Source organism: Bubalus kerabau, chromosome 9, assembly GCF_029407905.1.
Source record: "Bubalus kerabau isolate K-KA32 ecotype Philippines breed swamp buffalo chromosome 9, PCC_UOA_SB_1v2, whole genome shotgun sequence".
NCBI lineage: Eukaryota > Metazoa > Chordata > Mammalia > Artiodactyla > Bovidae > Bubalus > Bubalus kerabau.
In genome coordinates this window covers 37,250,653-37,265,312 of record NC_073632.1, presented here as the reverse complement: position 1 = coordinate 37,265,312, position 14,660 = coordinate 37,250,653, and the positions used below count along the sequence as shown (strand labels likewise).

Genomic DNA, 14,660 nt, shown 5'->3' with positions numbered 1-14,660 from the left:
ATGGAAAGGAAGAAGTAGCTCCCATAGTCCTAAGGTCAGATTTATTATTAATGATTTTTAGGATTGTTGATAATGAGAGTAAGCATTGATTTGTCCTCCCTGCCTTAGTGTAAATCACAAGGTAAGATAGCGCAATGTTGGTACATTTCCAAATGTCCTCTCCATCTTACTCATGTTCACATTGTTGGTGTAGAGCTTTTTGTTCATGTATTGTATACAAGGGGCTTCCCTGGTGGCTCAGTAGTAAGCAATCCACCTGCCAATACATGATGCAAGTTCGATCCCTGGTTTAGGAAGATCCCCTGGAGAATGAAATGGCAACCCACTCCAGTATTCTTGCCTGGAAAACTCCAAGGACAGAGGAGCCTGGAGGGCTATAGTCCACGGGGTCACAAGAGTCAGACACAACTTAGCAACTAAACACCAACAGACCTTATATACAAAATGGAGTACTCCCTACCTGAAATTACTCCCTTTTCAAACACACTTTTTTAGAAGGCTAAATCATAAAAATTTTAATTGAAGCTGGAAAACTCAATGGACAGAGGAGCCTGGAAGACTACAGTCTTTGGGGTCAAAAAGAGTCAGACATGACTGAGCAACTGAGCACACATGCAGGCAAGCACTTCTCAGGAAAGGGAACAAAGGCTAAGCCACTTTTTAATACTTAGTGTTATGTCTTCTGTAATAATATAACAGTAAGCTGGGGCATGAAAGGGTCAAATACTTCTTAGAATAATAATGGCAGAGCCCATTTTTCTGAGGAAGTAAAGGTAAAGATAAAAGTTTTAACAATAGCCTTTTATTCTTCACACAGACACAGACATACACTCATACATGTATGCAGGTGTGCATGAATATATTTTGGATTTGAGATTTGGTTTTATAATCTTGGTGCCCACCATGATAAGCATGACCTACTAGATGATCTAGTGGGAAAAGAAAACACATTTTCCTCTTGTGTACTTGCTGAACTAGAATTGAAACAGTCGTATTTAATCATGTAACAGGAATACATCCCAACTTCTTGAACCAAAGAGATTCCTATAAACATTTGACCAAAGTTAGAGGGGCCATTCAAGTTGCCAAATATAAAAGAGATGAAAAAGAGAAATTTCTACCACGGAAGAAAGTGGTAAGATTCCCCAAACATGAGCAAAGGACTGAAATAGGAAGGTAAAGAAGTATTTCTTTAGGAAAATTAATTTTTTTTTGAAGAGAATTGGAAAGAAAGGAATTCTATGAGAATCTATGTGTAGAAGTATAAAGAAGCGACTGCATTAACTACATTGGGAGGAATTTCAATTTTTCCTTCTTCTGATTTTATTACCATCCAACAAGGTCCTCAACTAATTTTAACGTATCAGTGTGTTTAATGTGGTAGAAGCTAGTGCTGCAAGGTGGCAGGGGAAGGATAGATTGAGAAATGGGCAGAAGGGATTATAGGTCTACAGCTGCCCTTCTGTACCTTTTAAGAGATTATCCAATTCCTTAAGAGTGTACATCTTTGATCTTTGATCGCTTAGGACTATTTTGCAACTCCAGAGGGGAAGGAAACTGATAATTTATAGGAAACTACAGGTAATGCAGATAAATCTTTTCCAGAGCGATGCAGATGAAATTGTCCCTCAGAGATGTGTTATTAATTTAAAGATTCACATCAATCTATAACAGGAGTTTCCAAAGTATGATTCAGAGTCCCCTCAGAGTCTCCGAGACCTTTTCTGGAGTCCTAAAAGGTCAAAGCTATTTTCATTATAATACTAAAATATATCTGCCTTTTCCACTTTTATTCTTTCACAAGTTTACAGTGCAGATTTCCAGAAGTTACATGACATATGATATCACTACAGATGAATGCAGAAGCAGATATGAGAATCCAGATGTCTTCTGTTAAGCCAGGCATTAAAGGGATTTGCAAAAATGTGAAACAATGCTACTTTTCTCACTAATTTGAGTGTGTTTTGGAAAACATGACAGATTTTTACAAATATATTACTTATGATTTAAAATACTATCTCTCACCTCAAAATTGAATAGCTGTCACTTTTCTTCTTGCATCTCAGAATTTCAACTTTTAATATTTAATTTTAGTAAATTTGTAATTTATTTTGCTATGTGGTATGAGTTAGGGATTTTTTCCTCAAGTAGTTGGCTAGCTTTTTTATTAAATAAAAATTTCTTTATTAATCATTTGATATGGTACCTCTGTCATATATTAAATTTTAATATATACGTGATTGTTTCTTGATCTTCTGATTATTATATTATTTCTTTCTTTCTAGTATGTTATAGAATTTTTAAATTATTAAAATTTAAATATAATAGGCTAATTTTTAAATTATTATACTGTATTATATATATAAACATATATTTTCTATTGGTTCTGTTTCTCTGATGTTGGTGGCTTAGTCACTCAGCTGTGATGCCATGGACTGTAACCTGCCAGGCTTCTTTGTCCAGGATATTTCCCAGGTAAGAACACTGGAGTGGATTGCTGTTTCCTTTTCCAGGGGATCTTCTCAACCTAGGAATCCAACCCATGTCTCCTCTCAGTTCAGTTCAGTTCAGTTCAGTTGCTCAGTTGTGTCTGACTCTTTGCAACCCCATGAATCACAGCACGCCAGGCCTCCCTGTCCATCACCATCTCCTGGAGTTCGCTCAAACTCATGTGCATCGAGTCGGTGATACCATCGAGCCATCTCATCCTCTGTCATCCCCTTTTCTTCCTGCCCCCCATCCCTCCCAGCATCAGAGTCTTTTCCAATGAGTCAACTCTTCGCATGAGGTGGCCAAAGTACTGGAGTTTCAGCTTTAGCATCATTCCTTCCAAAGAACACCCAGGGCTGATCTCCTTTAGAATGGACTAGTTGGATCTCCTTGCAGTCCAAGGGACTCTCAAGAGTTTTCTCCAACACCACAGTTCAAAAGCATCAATTCTTCGGCACTCAGCTTTCTTCACAGTCCAACTCTTGCATCCATACATGACCACTGGAAAAACCATAGCCTTGACTAGACAGACCTTTGTTGGCAAAGCAATGTCTCTGTTTTTCAATATGCTATCTAGGTTGCTCATAACTTTTCTTCCAAGGAGTAAGCGTCTTTTAATTTGATGGCTGCTAGAGAACGCTAATACAACTACCTTAAATATTAGGTTGGTGAAAAAGTAATTGTGGTTTCGGACCTTGAATTTTAAATCATTTTCATTAGGCTCAAATACATCTTTATTAATCAAAATAGGGACCATTACAATCAACACATTTTTGCCAATGAGAAATGTTTATTTATTTCTGTAGAGTAAAAATTTGTGCTTTAGGATTCAATGAATTCTTGGAAAATATTTTCTCCCTCCTGCTGGTTGTGGAAGCGTTTTTCCTGCATAAAGTTGTCAGGATGCTTGAAGCAGTGGCAGTCATTTGGCAAGATGTCAGGTGAATATGGTGGATGAGGCAAAACTTTGTAGACCAATTCATTCAACTTTTGAAGCATTAGTAGTGAGATGTGGAGTCAGGAATTGTCATGGAGAAGAATTGGGCTCTTTCTGTTGACTAATGCTGGCTTCAGAAATTGTAGTTTTTGGTGCATCTCATTGATTTGCTGAGCACATTTCTCAGATGTAATGGTTTTGCCGGGATTCATAAAGCTGTAGTAGATCTGACGGGCAACAGACCACCAAATAGTGACAATGATTTTTTTTGGTGCAAGTTTGACTTTAGGAAGTGCCTTGAGCTTCTTCTCAGCCCAACCACTCAGCTGGTCATCACTGTTTGCTTGTAGAAATGCCACTTTTCATCACACGTGACAATTCAATCGATAAATGGTTCCTTGTTGTGTAGAATAAGAGAAGATGACACTTCAAAATGATGTCTTTTTTCATTTGCTGTCAGCTCACAAGACACCCACTTATCAAGCTTTTTCACCATTCCAATTTGCTTCAAATGCCAGATAACCATAGAATGGTCGACATTGAGTTATTCTGCAACTTCTCTGGTAGTTGTAAGAGGATCAGCCTTGATGACCCTCTCAACTGGCCGTTGTCAACTTCTGATGGCCAGCCACTGTTCTCCTCATCTTCAAGGTTCTTATCTCCTTTGCAAAACTTCTTGAACCACCACTGCATTGTATGTTCATCAGCAGTTCCTGGGCTAAATGTGCTGTTGATGTTGTGAGTTGTCTTCACTGCTTTACTGCCCATTTTGAATTTGAATAAGAGAATCGCTTGAATGTGTTTTTTGTCTAACATCAATTCCCTAGTCTAAAATAAATATAAAATAAACAGCAAGTGATAAGTTATTAGCAAAATAACATAAAAAGAGAAATGTGCATTAAAATGATGTAAAACATAACCACAGATCTGGAAAAGGTCAGTTTTTATTCCAATCCCAAAGAAGGCAATGCCAAAGAAAGTTCAAATTACCACACAATTGAGCTCATTTCACATGCTAGTAAGGTTATGCTCAAAATCCTTCAAGGTACACTTCAGCAGTATGTGGACCGAGAATTTCTAGACACACAAGCTGAGTTGAGAAATGGCAGAGGAACCAGCAATCAAATTGCCAACATTCACGGGATAATAGAGAAAGTGAGGGAATTTCAGAAAACATCTACTTCTGCTTCATTGACTATGCTAAAGCTTTTGACTGTATAAATTATAACAAACTGGAAAATTCTTAAAGAGATGGGAATGCCAGACCACCTTTCCTGTCTCCTGAGAAAACTATATGCAGGACAAGAAGCAACAGTTAGAACCAAACATGGAACAATGGACTGGTTCAAAATTGGGAAAAGAGTACTATAAATCTGTATATTGTCACCCTGCTTATTCAACTTATATGCAGAATAAATCATGCAAAATGCCAGACTGGATGAATCACAAGCTGGAATAAAGATTGCTGGGAGAAATATCAACAACTTCAGATACGCTGATATTACCACTCTAATGGCAGAAAGTGATGAGGAACTAAAAAGCCTCCTGATGAGGGTGAAAGAAGATAGTGAAAAACAAAAAAAACTGGCTTTTAAAACTCAACATTCAAAAAGTGAAGATAATGACATCTGATCTCATCACTTCATGGCAAATAGAAGGGATAAAAGTAGAAGCAGTGACAGATTTTCTTTGGGGGCCCTAATATCACTGCAGATGGTGACTGCAGCCAGGAAATTAAAAGACGCTTGCTTCTTGGAAGGAAAAACCTAGACAGCATATTAAAAAGCAGAGACGTCACTGTGCCAACAGAAATCTATATAGTCAAAGCTATGGTTTTTCCAGTAGTCCTGTATGGATGTGAGAGTTGAGCCATAAAGAAGTCTGAGCACCAGAGAATTAATTCTTTCAAATTGTGCTGCTAGAGAAGAACTAGAGTCCCTTGTGTGGCAAGATCAAACCAGTCAATCCTAAAGGAAATCAACCCTGAATATTCATTTGAAGGACTGATGCTGAAGCTGAAGCTCCAATACTTTGGCCACCTGATGTGAAGGGCTGACTCAATGGAAAAGACCCTGATCCTGGGAAAGATTGAAGGCAAAAGGAGAAGGGGGTGGCAGAGGATGAGATGGTTGGATATCATCACCAACTCAGGGGACATGAGCTGAGCAAACTCCAGGAGATAGTGAAGGACAGGGAAGGCTGGCATGCTGCAGCCCACAGAGTCGCAGAGTCAGACACGACTTAGTGACTGAACAACAACAACAACAAAATAACATAACCACATTTATTGAAGAATGTATTCCAATATCAAATTTCAAGTTTCAACAATGCAAAATTGCAATTAGTTTACACCAACCTATAAAAAACTAAGAAAAGCAGCAATAGCAAGAGCCTATTTGCATTTCAGGAGCGTATTTGAGTGGCTACTTCATTGATCCCAGCCTTCTAATTTTTATGTCTTCTAATTATATGTACTAAATATTTCCTAAATGTCTCTTATAAGCAGTTTTTAATTGTTTTCTTTCAGCTTCATTTATTTAATATGAACCTACATGTATAATGGATACATGGTTCTTCATATGAATATTTCTTTTCTTTACTCAGTTCTTCAGGCTTTCTATATTAACTGCCTTGGCATAGCTAACTTATTCCACATTTCTTTGCCTTTGAAATTCCAAGAGGGGTTTCCTGTGCTCTCTTGGCCTTTCCCACTTTCTTTCTTTTCTTTCTCTCCCTAGATTCTTCTGGGCAGAAATATCAAATAACTATGAGGACATCTGATATTTCCAGAGAGAGGATTTTCTTGTAGGGGGAAAAAAAACTTTTTGGAAACAGTAAATCATTTTTAGTTGACCACATTAAGAGTTCCAAAACTAAAAGCTTTGGCAATTTTTATTTTATTGCTTTTTTGTGTTAGCATAATGTAGGCTTTCGTACTTAGTCTGAATGTCTTAGTTGGAATTATTCTTTAGAAAATGATACATATAAAATGTTCTGCAGAATGTAGCCTGATGTGTGTGCCCACAGTTCTACCTGTCTATCGATCATCTTCTGTGAAATAAGCAATGCATATGAAACAATAGAGCTATATATTGCAAACAAATCTAGAATGATAAGCAGTGATGTGTAATGTAACACAAAGGAAATCCTTTTGGTATCCCATGAAGAATTGTTCTAATATATAATTTATTTGAATTTATGTGCTTGCTCTTGAATGCACACATTATGTTTTTATAAACTATTAAAATTTTAGAAGAAGACAAGGAGTATATGACAACACAATTAATGTGCTAATTTTGTTTATATGGAAACAGTTGACAATAGCATTACTTTGACCTAAGTAACTCAGGGTTAAACCGTAGAATCTACATGAAACCCATTGAGATGTAATTGAGTCAAATGGATTTCATACATTCCTTTTCTGTCTTGCCTCTCTCTACTCAAAATGTAAATTGTCAAGTAACAGAGAGAAACATTATTGAGTTACCTCTTTTACAGTTTTTTTTATTTTTGGTTACATTGGGTAGGGATCATGAAGAAGAGTCTCATGAAGAAGATTGAAACACAGGTTACGTGCTCATCATTTTTGAAAAACCATTAGTTCATTTTGCATATCTTGGGAAACTAAAGGAAAGTCAAATGTACATCAGCATTTCTTTTCTGCATATGCCATGCACCCTCTGGTGACCTGAGTTTGGACCTGGCTTATCTTTTTGAAATATTATTGTTGCCTCCATTATCTTGTAAAATCCTGACATCCCCTATTACAGTAATTTCTCTCTTAGCCTGACATTTAAAGTTTTAAAGAAAAAAACAAATTCAAGAAGAAAAAGGCCAGAATTTCCACTGAGCTTACCAAGAGGAAGAGTGGAGGATGAGATACTAGAGAGAAGGGAAAATTTTACTTTTCAATTTATATATCCTTTAAAACTTTCATTTTAATATTTTTAAATTGCATTTTACTATGTACAGTTATCACTCTTATAATAAAATTGCAAGAAAGGAACCCTGAGAAATCTGCTGCTTTATTGGATGATTAATATAAGGATGAACAGAAAGCAGGCGCAGTTACTGTGGCTACTTGTGCCCAGTGGTTCAGCGATGCGGCAGATTTATGGCTGCATCTCATTTGTAAAGACCTTCCTTCTCTTTGTTCAGGGCTTCTCTGGTGGCTCAGTAGTAAAGAACCCACCTACCAATGCAGGAGATGTGTTCCCTGGCTTGGTAAGAAATGGCAACGCACTCCAGTATTCTTGGCCTGGGAAATTCCAAGGACAGAGGGGACTGGCAGGCTAAAGTCCATGGGGCTGCAAGGAGTCTGACAGGATTTAGTGACTAAACAACAACTACAAGGAGAGAGTGAGTGCCTTTACACTGAAACACCTGAGGACTGAGCATCCTGGCATTGTTACTAGTGAAAGGAGCCACTCTAAGAGAATGTAGAGCCCAGGGCAGTGTAATCTGAAAAGAATATGATGCACAGGTCAACTTCCTGATGCTACTCGGGGGAGTGCTGAACACGATTGTCTAGAGAACTTTGCAGAGCAAGTGCCTCTCCTTACCCCGCTGTATGTTCCTGTCATAGAGATCCCATCTGGAATATTCACTACTGAATCTGCAATGTTTACAACATTTCAGGTGCTTGATGAATGTTAAAGAAGGAAATACACGTACTAAATCGCCCTATAGGGATGCTCACACTAGCATCTAGCCTCTAAGGGACTCAGTGCCAAACTAAAGATTTTAGAGGGCGTTAGATGTAGCATTAGACGCATAGAGGTTTGTCCCAGGAAACAGCTGTCACAGGAGCAGCTGCCTGGAGAGAAACTACCAGTAACAGAACAATCGTGGAGAGCAGAGGGAAGCAGGAGAAGCAGGAGAAGACCACGTCGAGGTGCACCTTTTGCTAACTAGAATTGCCATGGAAAGCACCAGTCCAAAAAATGCCGCACCCAGGTCTCTTCTAGGTCACAAAAGCTTTAAGTGGAAGATTTAGAATTGAAGGAACAAGAGTCAAAGATTAAGAAAGTAGGGGTGGCTCATGATTTGTCATTTAATTTAATGTTATCTGGCACGTGCATTTTTGTGGATTCACTTTAGGCTTAACACATTTGCTAAGCCTCTTACCCCTCTGAGCCTTAGTTTTAAACATCCATAACTTCATTGTCAGCTCTTTAGAGTTTTAGGGGAAGAACCAACTCACATGAGCTCAACCTATATAAGCCTGGGTTATACCAAAATCAATGATTCCACCACTGAAGATTTTTTAAGTGGTTTCATTCTAAATTGCTTCAGTTGTTCAGTTGTGTCAGATTCTTTGTGACCCTATAGCCTGCTAGGCTCTTCTGTCCATGGGATTCTCCAGACAAGAATACTGGAGTGGGTTGCCGTGCCCTCCTCTAGGGGATCGTCCTGACCCAGGGACTGGACTCACATCTCTTATATCTCCTGCACTGGCAAGCAGATCCTTTACCACTAGTGCCACCTAGGAAGCCCTTTTAAGTACCTACAAATGTTCAATACAAATAACTGTGAAAAGAAGAGAAGCAAAAGCAAAGGAGAAAAGGAAAGATATACCCATTTGAGTGCAGAGTTCCAAAGAATAGCAAGGAGAGATAAGAAAGCCTTCCTCAGCAATCAATGCAAAGAAATAGAGGAAAACAATAGAACAGGAAAGACTAATGATCTCTTCAAGAAAATTAGAAATATCAAGGGAACATTTCATGCAAAGATGGGCACAATAAAGGACACAAATGGTATGAACCTAACAGAAGCAAAAATATTAAGAAGAGGGGGCAAGAATACACAGAAGAACTGTACAAAAAAGAGCTTCATGACCCAGATAATCACAATGCTGTGATTACTCATCTAGAGCCAGATATCCTGGAATGTGAAGTCAAGTAGGCCTTAGGAAGCATCACTATGAACAAAGCTAGTGGAGGTGATGGAATTCCAGTTGAGCTATTTCAAATCCTGAAAGATGATGCTGTGAACGTGCTGCACTCAATATGCCAGCAAATTTGGAAAACTCAGCAGTGGCCACAGGGCTGGAAAAGGTCAGTTTTCATTCCAATCCCAAAGAAAGGCAATGCCAAAGAATGCTCAAACTACCACACAATTGCATTTGTCTCACACGCTAGTAAAGTAATGCTCAAAATTCTCCAAGCCAGGCTTCAGCAATACGTGAACTGTGAACTTCCAGACGTTCAGGCTGGTTTTGGAAAAGGCAGAGGAACCAGAGATCAACTTGCCAACATCCGCTGGATCATCAAAAGAGCAAGAGAGTTCCAGAAAAACATCTATTTCTGCTTTATTGACTATGCCAAAGCCTTTGACTGTGTGGATCACAATAAACTGTGGAACATTCTGAAAGAGATGGGAATACCAGATCACCTGACCTGCCTCTTGAGAAACCTGTATGCAGGTCAGAAAGCAACAGTTAGAACTGGACATGGAACAACAGAGTGGTTCCAAATAGGAAAAGGAGTACATCAAGGCTGTATATTGTCACCTTGCTTATTGAACTTATATGCAGAGTACATCATGAGAAACGCTGGGCTGGAGGAAGCACAAGCTGGAATCAAGATTGCCGAAAGAAATATCAGTCACCTCAGATATGTAGATGACACCACCCTCCTGGCAGATTGCGAGAAGAACTAAAGAGCCTCTTAATGAAAGTGAAAGAAGAGAGTGAAAAAGTTGGCTTAAAGCTCAACATTCAGAAAATGAAGATCATGGCATCTGGTTCCCTCACTTCATGGCAATAGATGGGGAAACAGTGGAAACAGTAGCTGACTTTATTTTTCTGGGCTCCAAAATCGCTGCAGATGGTGACTGCAGCCACGAAATTTAAAAATGTTTACTCCTTGGAAGGAAAGTTATGACCAACCTAGACAGCATATTCAAAATCAGAGACATAACTTTGCCAACAAAGGTCCGTCTAGTCAAAGTTATGGTTTTTCCAGTAGTCATGTATGGATGTGAGAGTCGGACTATAAAGAAAGCTGAATGCCAAAGAATTGATGCTTTTAAACTGTGGTGTTGGCAAAGACTCTTGAGAGTCCCGTGGACAACAAGGAGATCCAACCAGTCCATCCTAAAGGAGATCAGTCCTGGGTGTTCATTGGAAGGACTGATGTTGAAGCCGAAACTCCAATACTTTGGCCACATAATGTGAAGAGCTGACTCATTTGAAAAGACTCTGATGATAGGAAAGATTGAAGGCAGGAGGAGAAGGGGACGACAGAGGATGAGATGGTTGAATGGCATCACCAACTCAATGGGTATGAGTTTGGGTAAACTCCAGGAGTTTGTGATGGACAGGGAGGCCTGGCATGCTGCAGTTCATGGAGTCGCAAAGGCTCAGACATGACTGAGTGACTGAACTGAGTGTTCAATAGATTGCATTGGACTAATTATAAAAGGGAATGTCTAACTATGGTTCAGAGTGTCCCATTTTATAATTCTGTTTTCCCTGGGAAGGCTCACCTGGCAGAGAAATGTACTTGTCTTCATTTTTTCCCAGCTCGCTACCTCAGGCTGGGTACCTCTGTTGAGAAAAGACCCATCTATTTAAGGGTTGTTTTAATTGTATTACAGTGAAATTCATGCCAGGAATAGCCGGGATTCATGGGCTCCTACAGCAGGTGCTGTGAGTGGATTTCCTGCTGAAGAGCCAGATTCCCCTGAAAAGAAGGTTACCAAGTACAAGAAAAGGAAGTGTTGCCAGCTATTAATAGAATGACAATGCTCGCACAGGTGTTGCCAGGCAAAGTCATGTTTATCCGAGACCATTGTTAACCAAAGGGCTGGACTGCCTACTGAAAACTACAGCCTCAGAGTTTCCTTGGACTGTGCCAGAAGCATCTTTCCCAAGATCAGTGTTTTCAGTGCACCAGTTTAAACCTTTTCTATCCTTTATCCTTCAGTTCAGTTCAGTTCAGTCGCTCAGTCATGTCCGACTCTTTGCGACCCCATGAATCGCAGCACGCCAGGCCTCCCTGTGCATCACCAACTCCCGGAGTTCACCCAGACTCACGTCCATCGAGTCAGTGATGCCATCCAGCTATCTCATCCTCTGTCGTCCCCTTCTCCTCCTGCCCCCAATCCCTCCCAGCATCAGAGTCTTTTCCAATGAGTCAACTCTTCGCATGAGGTGGCCAAAGTACTGGAGTTTCAGCTTTAGCATCATTCCTTCCAAAGAAATCCCAGGGCTGATCTCCTTTAGAATAGACTGGTTGGATCTCCTTGCAGTAGTTACTCTTTTTCACTGAAATACAACACCTTTATACATGAAAATGCATCTAGGAGATTGTGAGTGGCTGGACCATTGGAAATACATTCACAGAATCAATTGAAGAAAATAATTTATAAAATAAATTTATTATCAAATCTTACACAACAATGTCTGATTTCTTCCTAGAGAGCTGGATACCAATGTCAAACTCTGTGTGCTGAAATTTCTTGCTACTAACAGTAACATGTTATCTTTTTTTAGCCACTGACGGTGACATGATCCTGGGTTGTTTTTTTTTTTTTTTTAAATATTTCTTTATTTGACTGAGTTGGATTATAGTTGCAGCATAAGGAATATTTATTGTGTTATGAAAGGAATATTTATTGTGTTATGAGGATCTCCAATTGCAGCACACAGCACTCTGGGCTTAGTTGCTCCAGAGCGTGTGGATCTTAGTTCCTGGACCAAGGATCAGACCCATGTACTCTGCATTACAAGGTGGATTATTAACCACTGAACCACCAGGGAAGTCTCCTGTTTTGTTTTTTAATGAAAATTCTGGAAGATACAGAAAATCATAATTAAAAAGGAAAAAAGCATCCATGATTTTAGAGTCTCCAATAACTATATTGATGTATTTGTCTGGAAAAATCTATTTTCTGTGTTTGTACTTTGTGTTTTCTCAGCAGTTATCTGTTAATATTTATGAAGCATGTGTTAGACATGATACCTCTACATTGTCTACATATAACTTTATTTTATCCTCACCCCAATCCTACAAATTAGATACTCTATTTTACAAATGAGGAAACTGAAGTTCAGAGAAGTTCAGGAAAAACTCCATACCACACAGTAAAGAAAAGATTGAGATTCAAACCCAGATCTGATTCCAACCATCACTTGTTAGCCTTTAGTGTTTACTGCCAATACTGCAAGGGAGATCACAAACACAGACATACTTGAAGATGGATCATCCACGAGGGTAACCACGGCTTTTTTTAAGCAGGGGAAAAAAACTGTTACATTCTCTGAAATTTGTTAATCTATGCATTTATGGTTAAATTTAACAAGGCTAGAGACCACTGAGACCAAGATGTCCTCCTAAAATAAATGTCGCCTTTCAGAATCAGAGACGTTTGGCAATCCTCCCCAAGCCACATGCGCTCATTAGTAACATATGTAGCAGCAAACAGATGTGCAGACATTGCAGAGCAGAGAAGCTTGTGCTGGGGATTGTTTGTCCCAAACTTGGCATTTAGATTCTCTGGGGAAATATTAAGTCATTGAAGTTATACACAGTTCTAAGAACACAAGAGGTTTTAATAGTTTTTAAACTAATGGACGATTATCGAGAAACACAAGGCAGTCCAAACATGTTTAATTTAAGGTGGACTAGTGTCATTGAATTCAGATTTTCCTGATCACAGTTGTATTGATACATAGTTTAGCTTGGGCTTAGGCTTTAGGCAACATATGTTGAAGATTTCATCTGTACCAACAGTTGTTCTTTGCCTCAGTTTCTCCAAAAAGTTTCCCTAATGATACTTCAGAGCTCTGTTGTGAACAGGAGTAAATGAACCATGAAATGTCTGGAACTATGCCTGCTCAGAGTTTGCATTTAACAAGCATTAGCAATTCAACACTGGAAGAGTTAACAGAATCCATAACTTGTGAATATATTCTTTTCTAATTTTAATGGATTTTGTACAGTGTTTCTTTTTCATCTTGCAGTACATGATTGAAAATTCAAGAAAAACTTAAAACATACTTAATTCAAAACCATTGCTCCTAGACTTTGATCTTGCTGTCCTTTATGGCACACTTGCTTAGTCTTCATGATTTCATTCCACATTAAGGGGTCTCTCATGCTTTTTCTTGTTTTACATCAATTGCCAAGTCACTTGAAGTCCTAATCCTATGCTTTTATTATATTTATCAGCCTTGTGTCTCTATGATCTCTCAGTATGAAGTCATTTTTTTCTCTATCATTTTAATAATTCATCCAAACTCCAAATCACAAGTTTAGAACTATAAAGCTGAAATAATCAAGTACAGAAAAAAGAAAGCTATTAAGCCAAATGAGCATTAGCAAATCAGAAAAGATGGTTCTAAATCCCAGAGCTGCCCAATTAGTCAGTGAAACACTGTGTGAATCACTTGTGATTCCCTCATCTAGCTTCTCCATCTGTAAAATAAAGATCATAACATCTGTCAGGCCTCCCTCCAAGGGTATTGTGAAATAAAATATTATATGTGGAAGTCCTTTGTAAATTCTATAATCTGAGGGTTTGGAAGCTTGTTTATTTAAAACTTCACAATGAGAGATAAGTGAAAGTTCTCTATAAGCGGTGTAGCACATATGTTACACATGACTCTGTATGAGAGCTTATTTATTTAATCCTTGAAGATGGAGGCACTGTGGTGTGATTTGGCGTTTACACCATTGTGCAGGCTTTCCACGAAAGACAGTCTATAACACTAAGTAGAATCTGATAAAGGCCCGGTATGCGGCCTTGGAAGTTATGTACTGGAGGTGTCCAGAGAAGGAAATGAGAACCAGAGACTGACTGGGCTCTTCAGGGAACACATATAAAGAGGCGAGTTTTTGACTCCAACATGGGATGTTGGTAGGTTGAAATAAACAAAGAACCGAAGTTGGGGTTCCAGATGGAGGAACAACTCGAGTGAACATATATAGAAGTAGAAGAGCACAAAGGCTGAACGATGGACTGGCAGCAGTGCAGAGGAGCTTTCCTGTAGGAAGCAGTGGGAGATGAAACTGGCAAGACTGAGCTGGTCTAAACCGAATGCCAGAGGAATGATGCACTTTGTTAACCCAGCACATTTAAAGGGAAAGCCACTGAAAGGGTTCTGAGCAGGAGAACCATGTGGTAAAAACTGTGAACTCTAACTTCAGACTCGCCAGTTTCTAGTCCAAACTGACCTATTAGCCAATATTTCCTTAGGCAACACTTACTGGACATGCATGGTGAAATG

At 39.0% G+C, this 14,660-nt stretch overlaps 1 long non-coding RNA gene across 1 annotated transcript in view; it reads right to left on the bottom strand.

The window, feature by feature from the left end:
- LOC129619730 (uncharacterized) overlaps positions 1 to 12,156 on the bottom strand; it is a 416,113-nt gene extending 403,957 nt beyond the window's left edge. The window contains exon 1 of the long non-coding RNA XR_008698063.1: positions 12,141 to 12,156. This is a non-coding gene — a long non-coding RNA (uncharacterized LOC129619730). The remainder of the gene's footprint in view (positions 1 to 12,140) is intronic.
- Between the last annotated feature and the right edge of the window lie 2,504 nt (positions 12,157 to 14,660).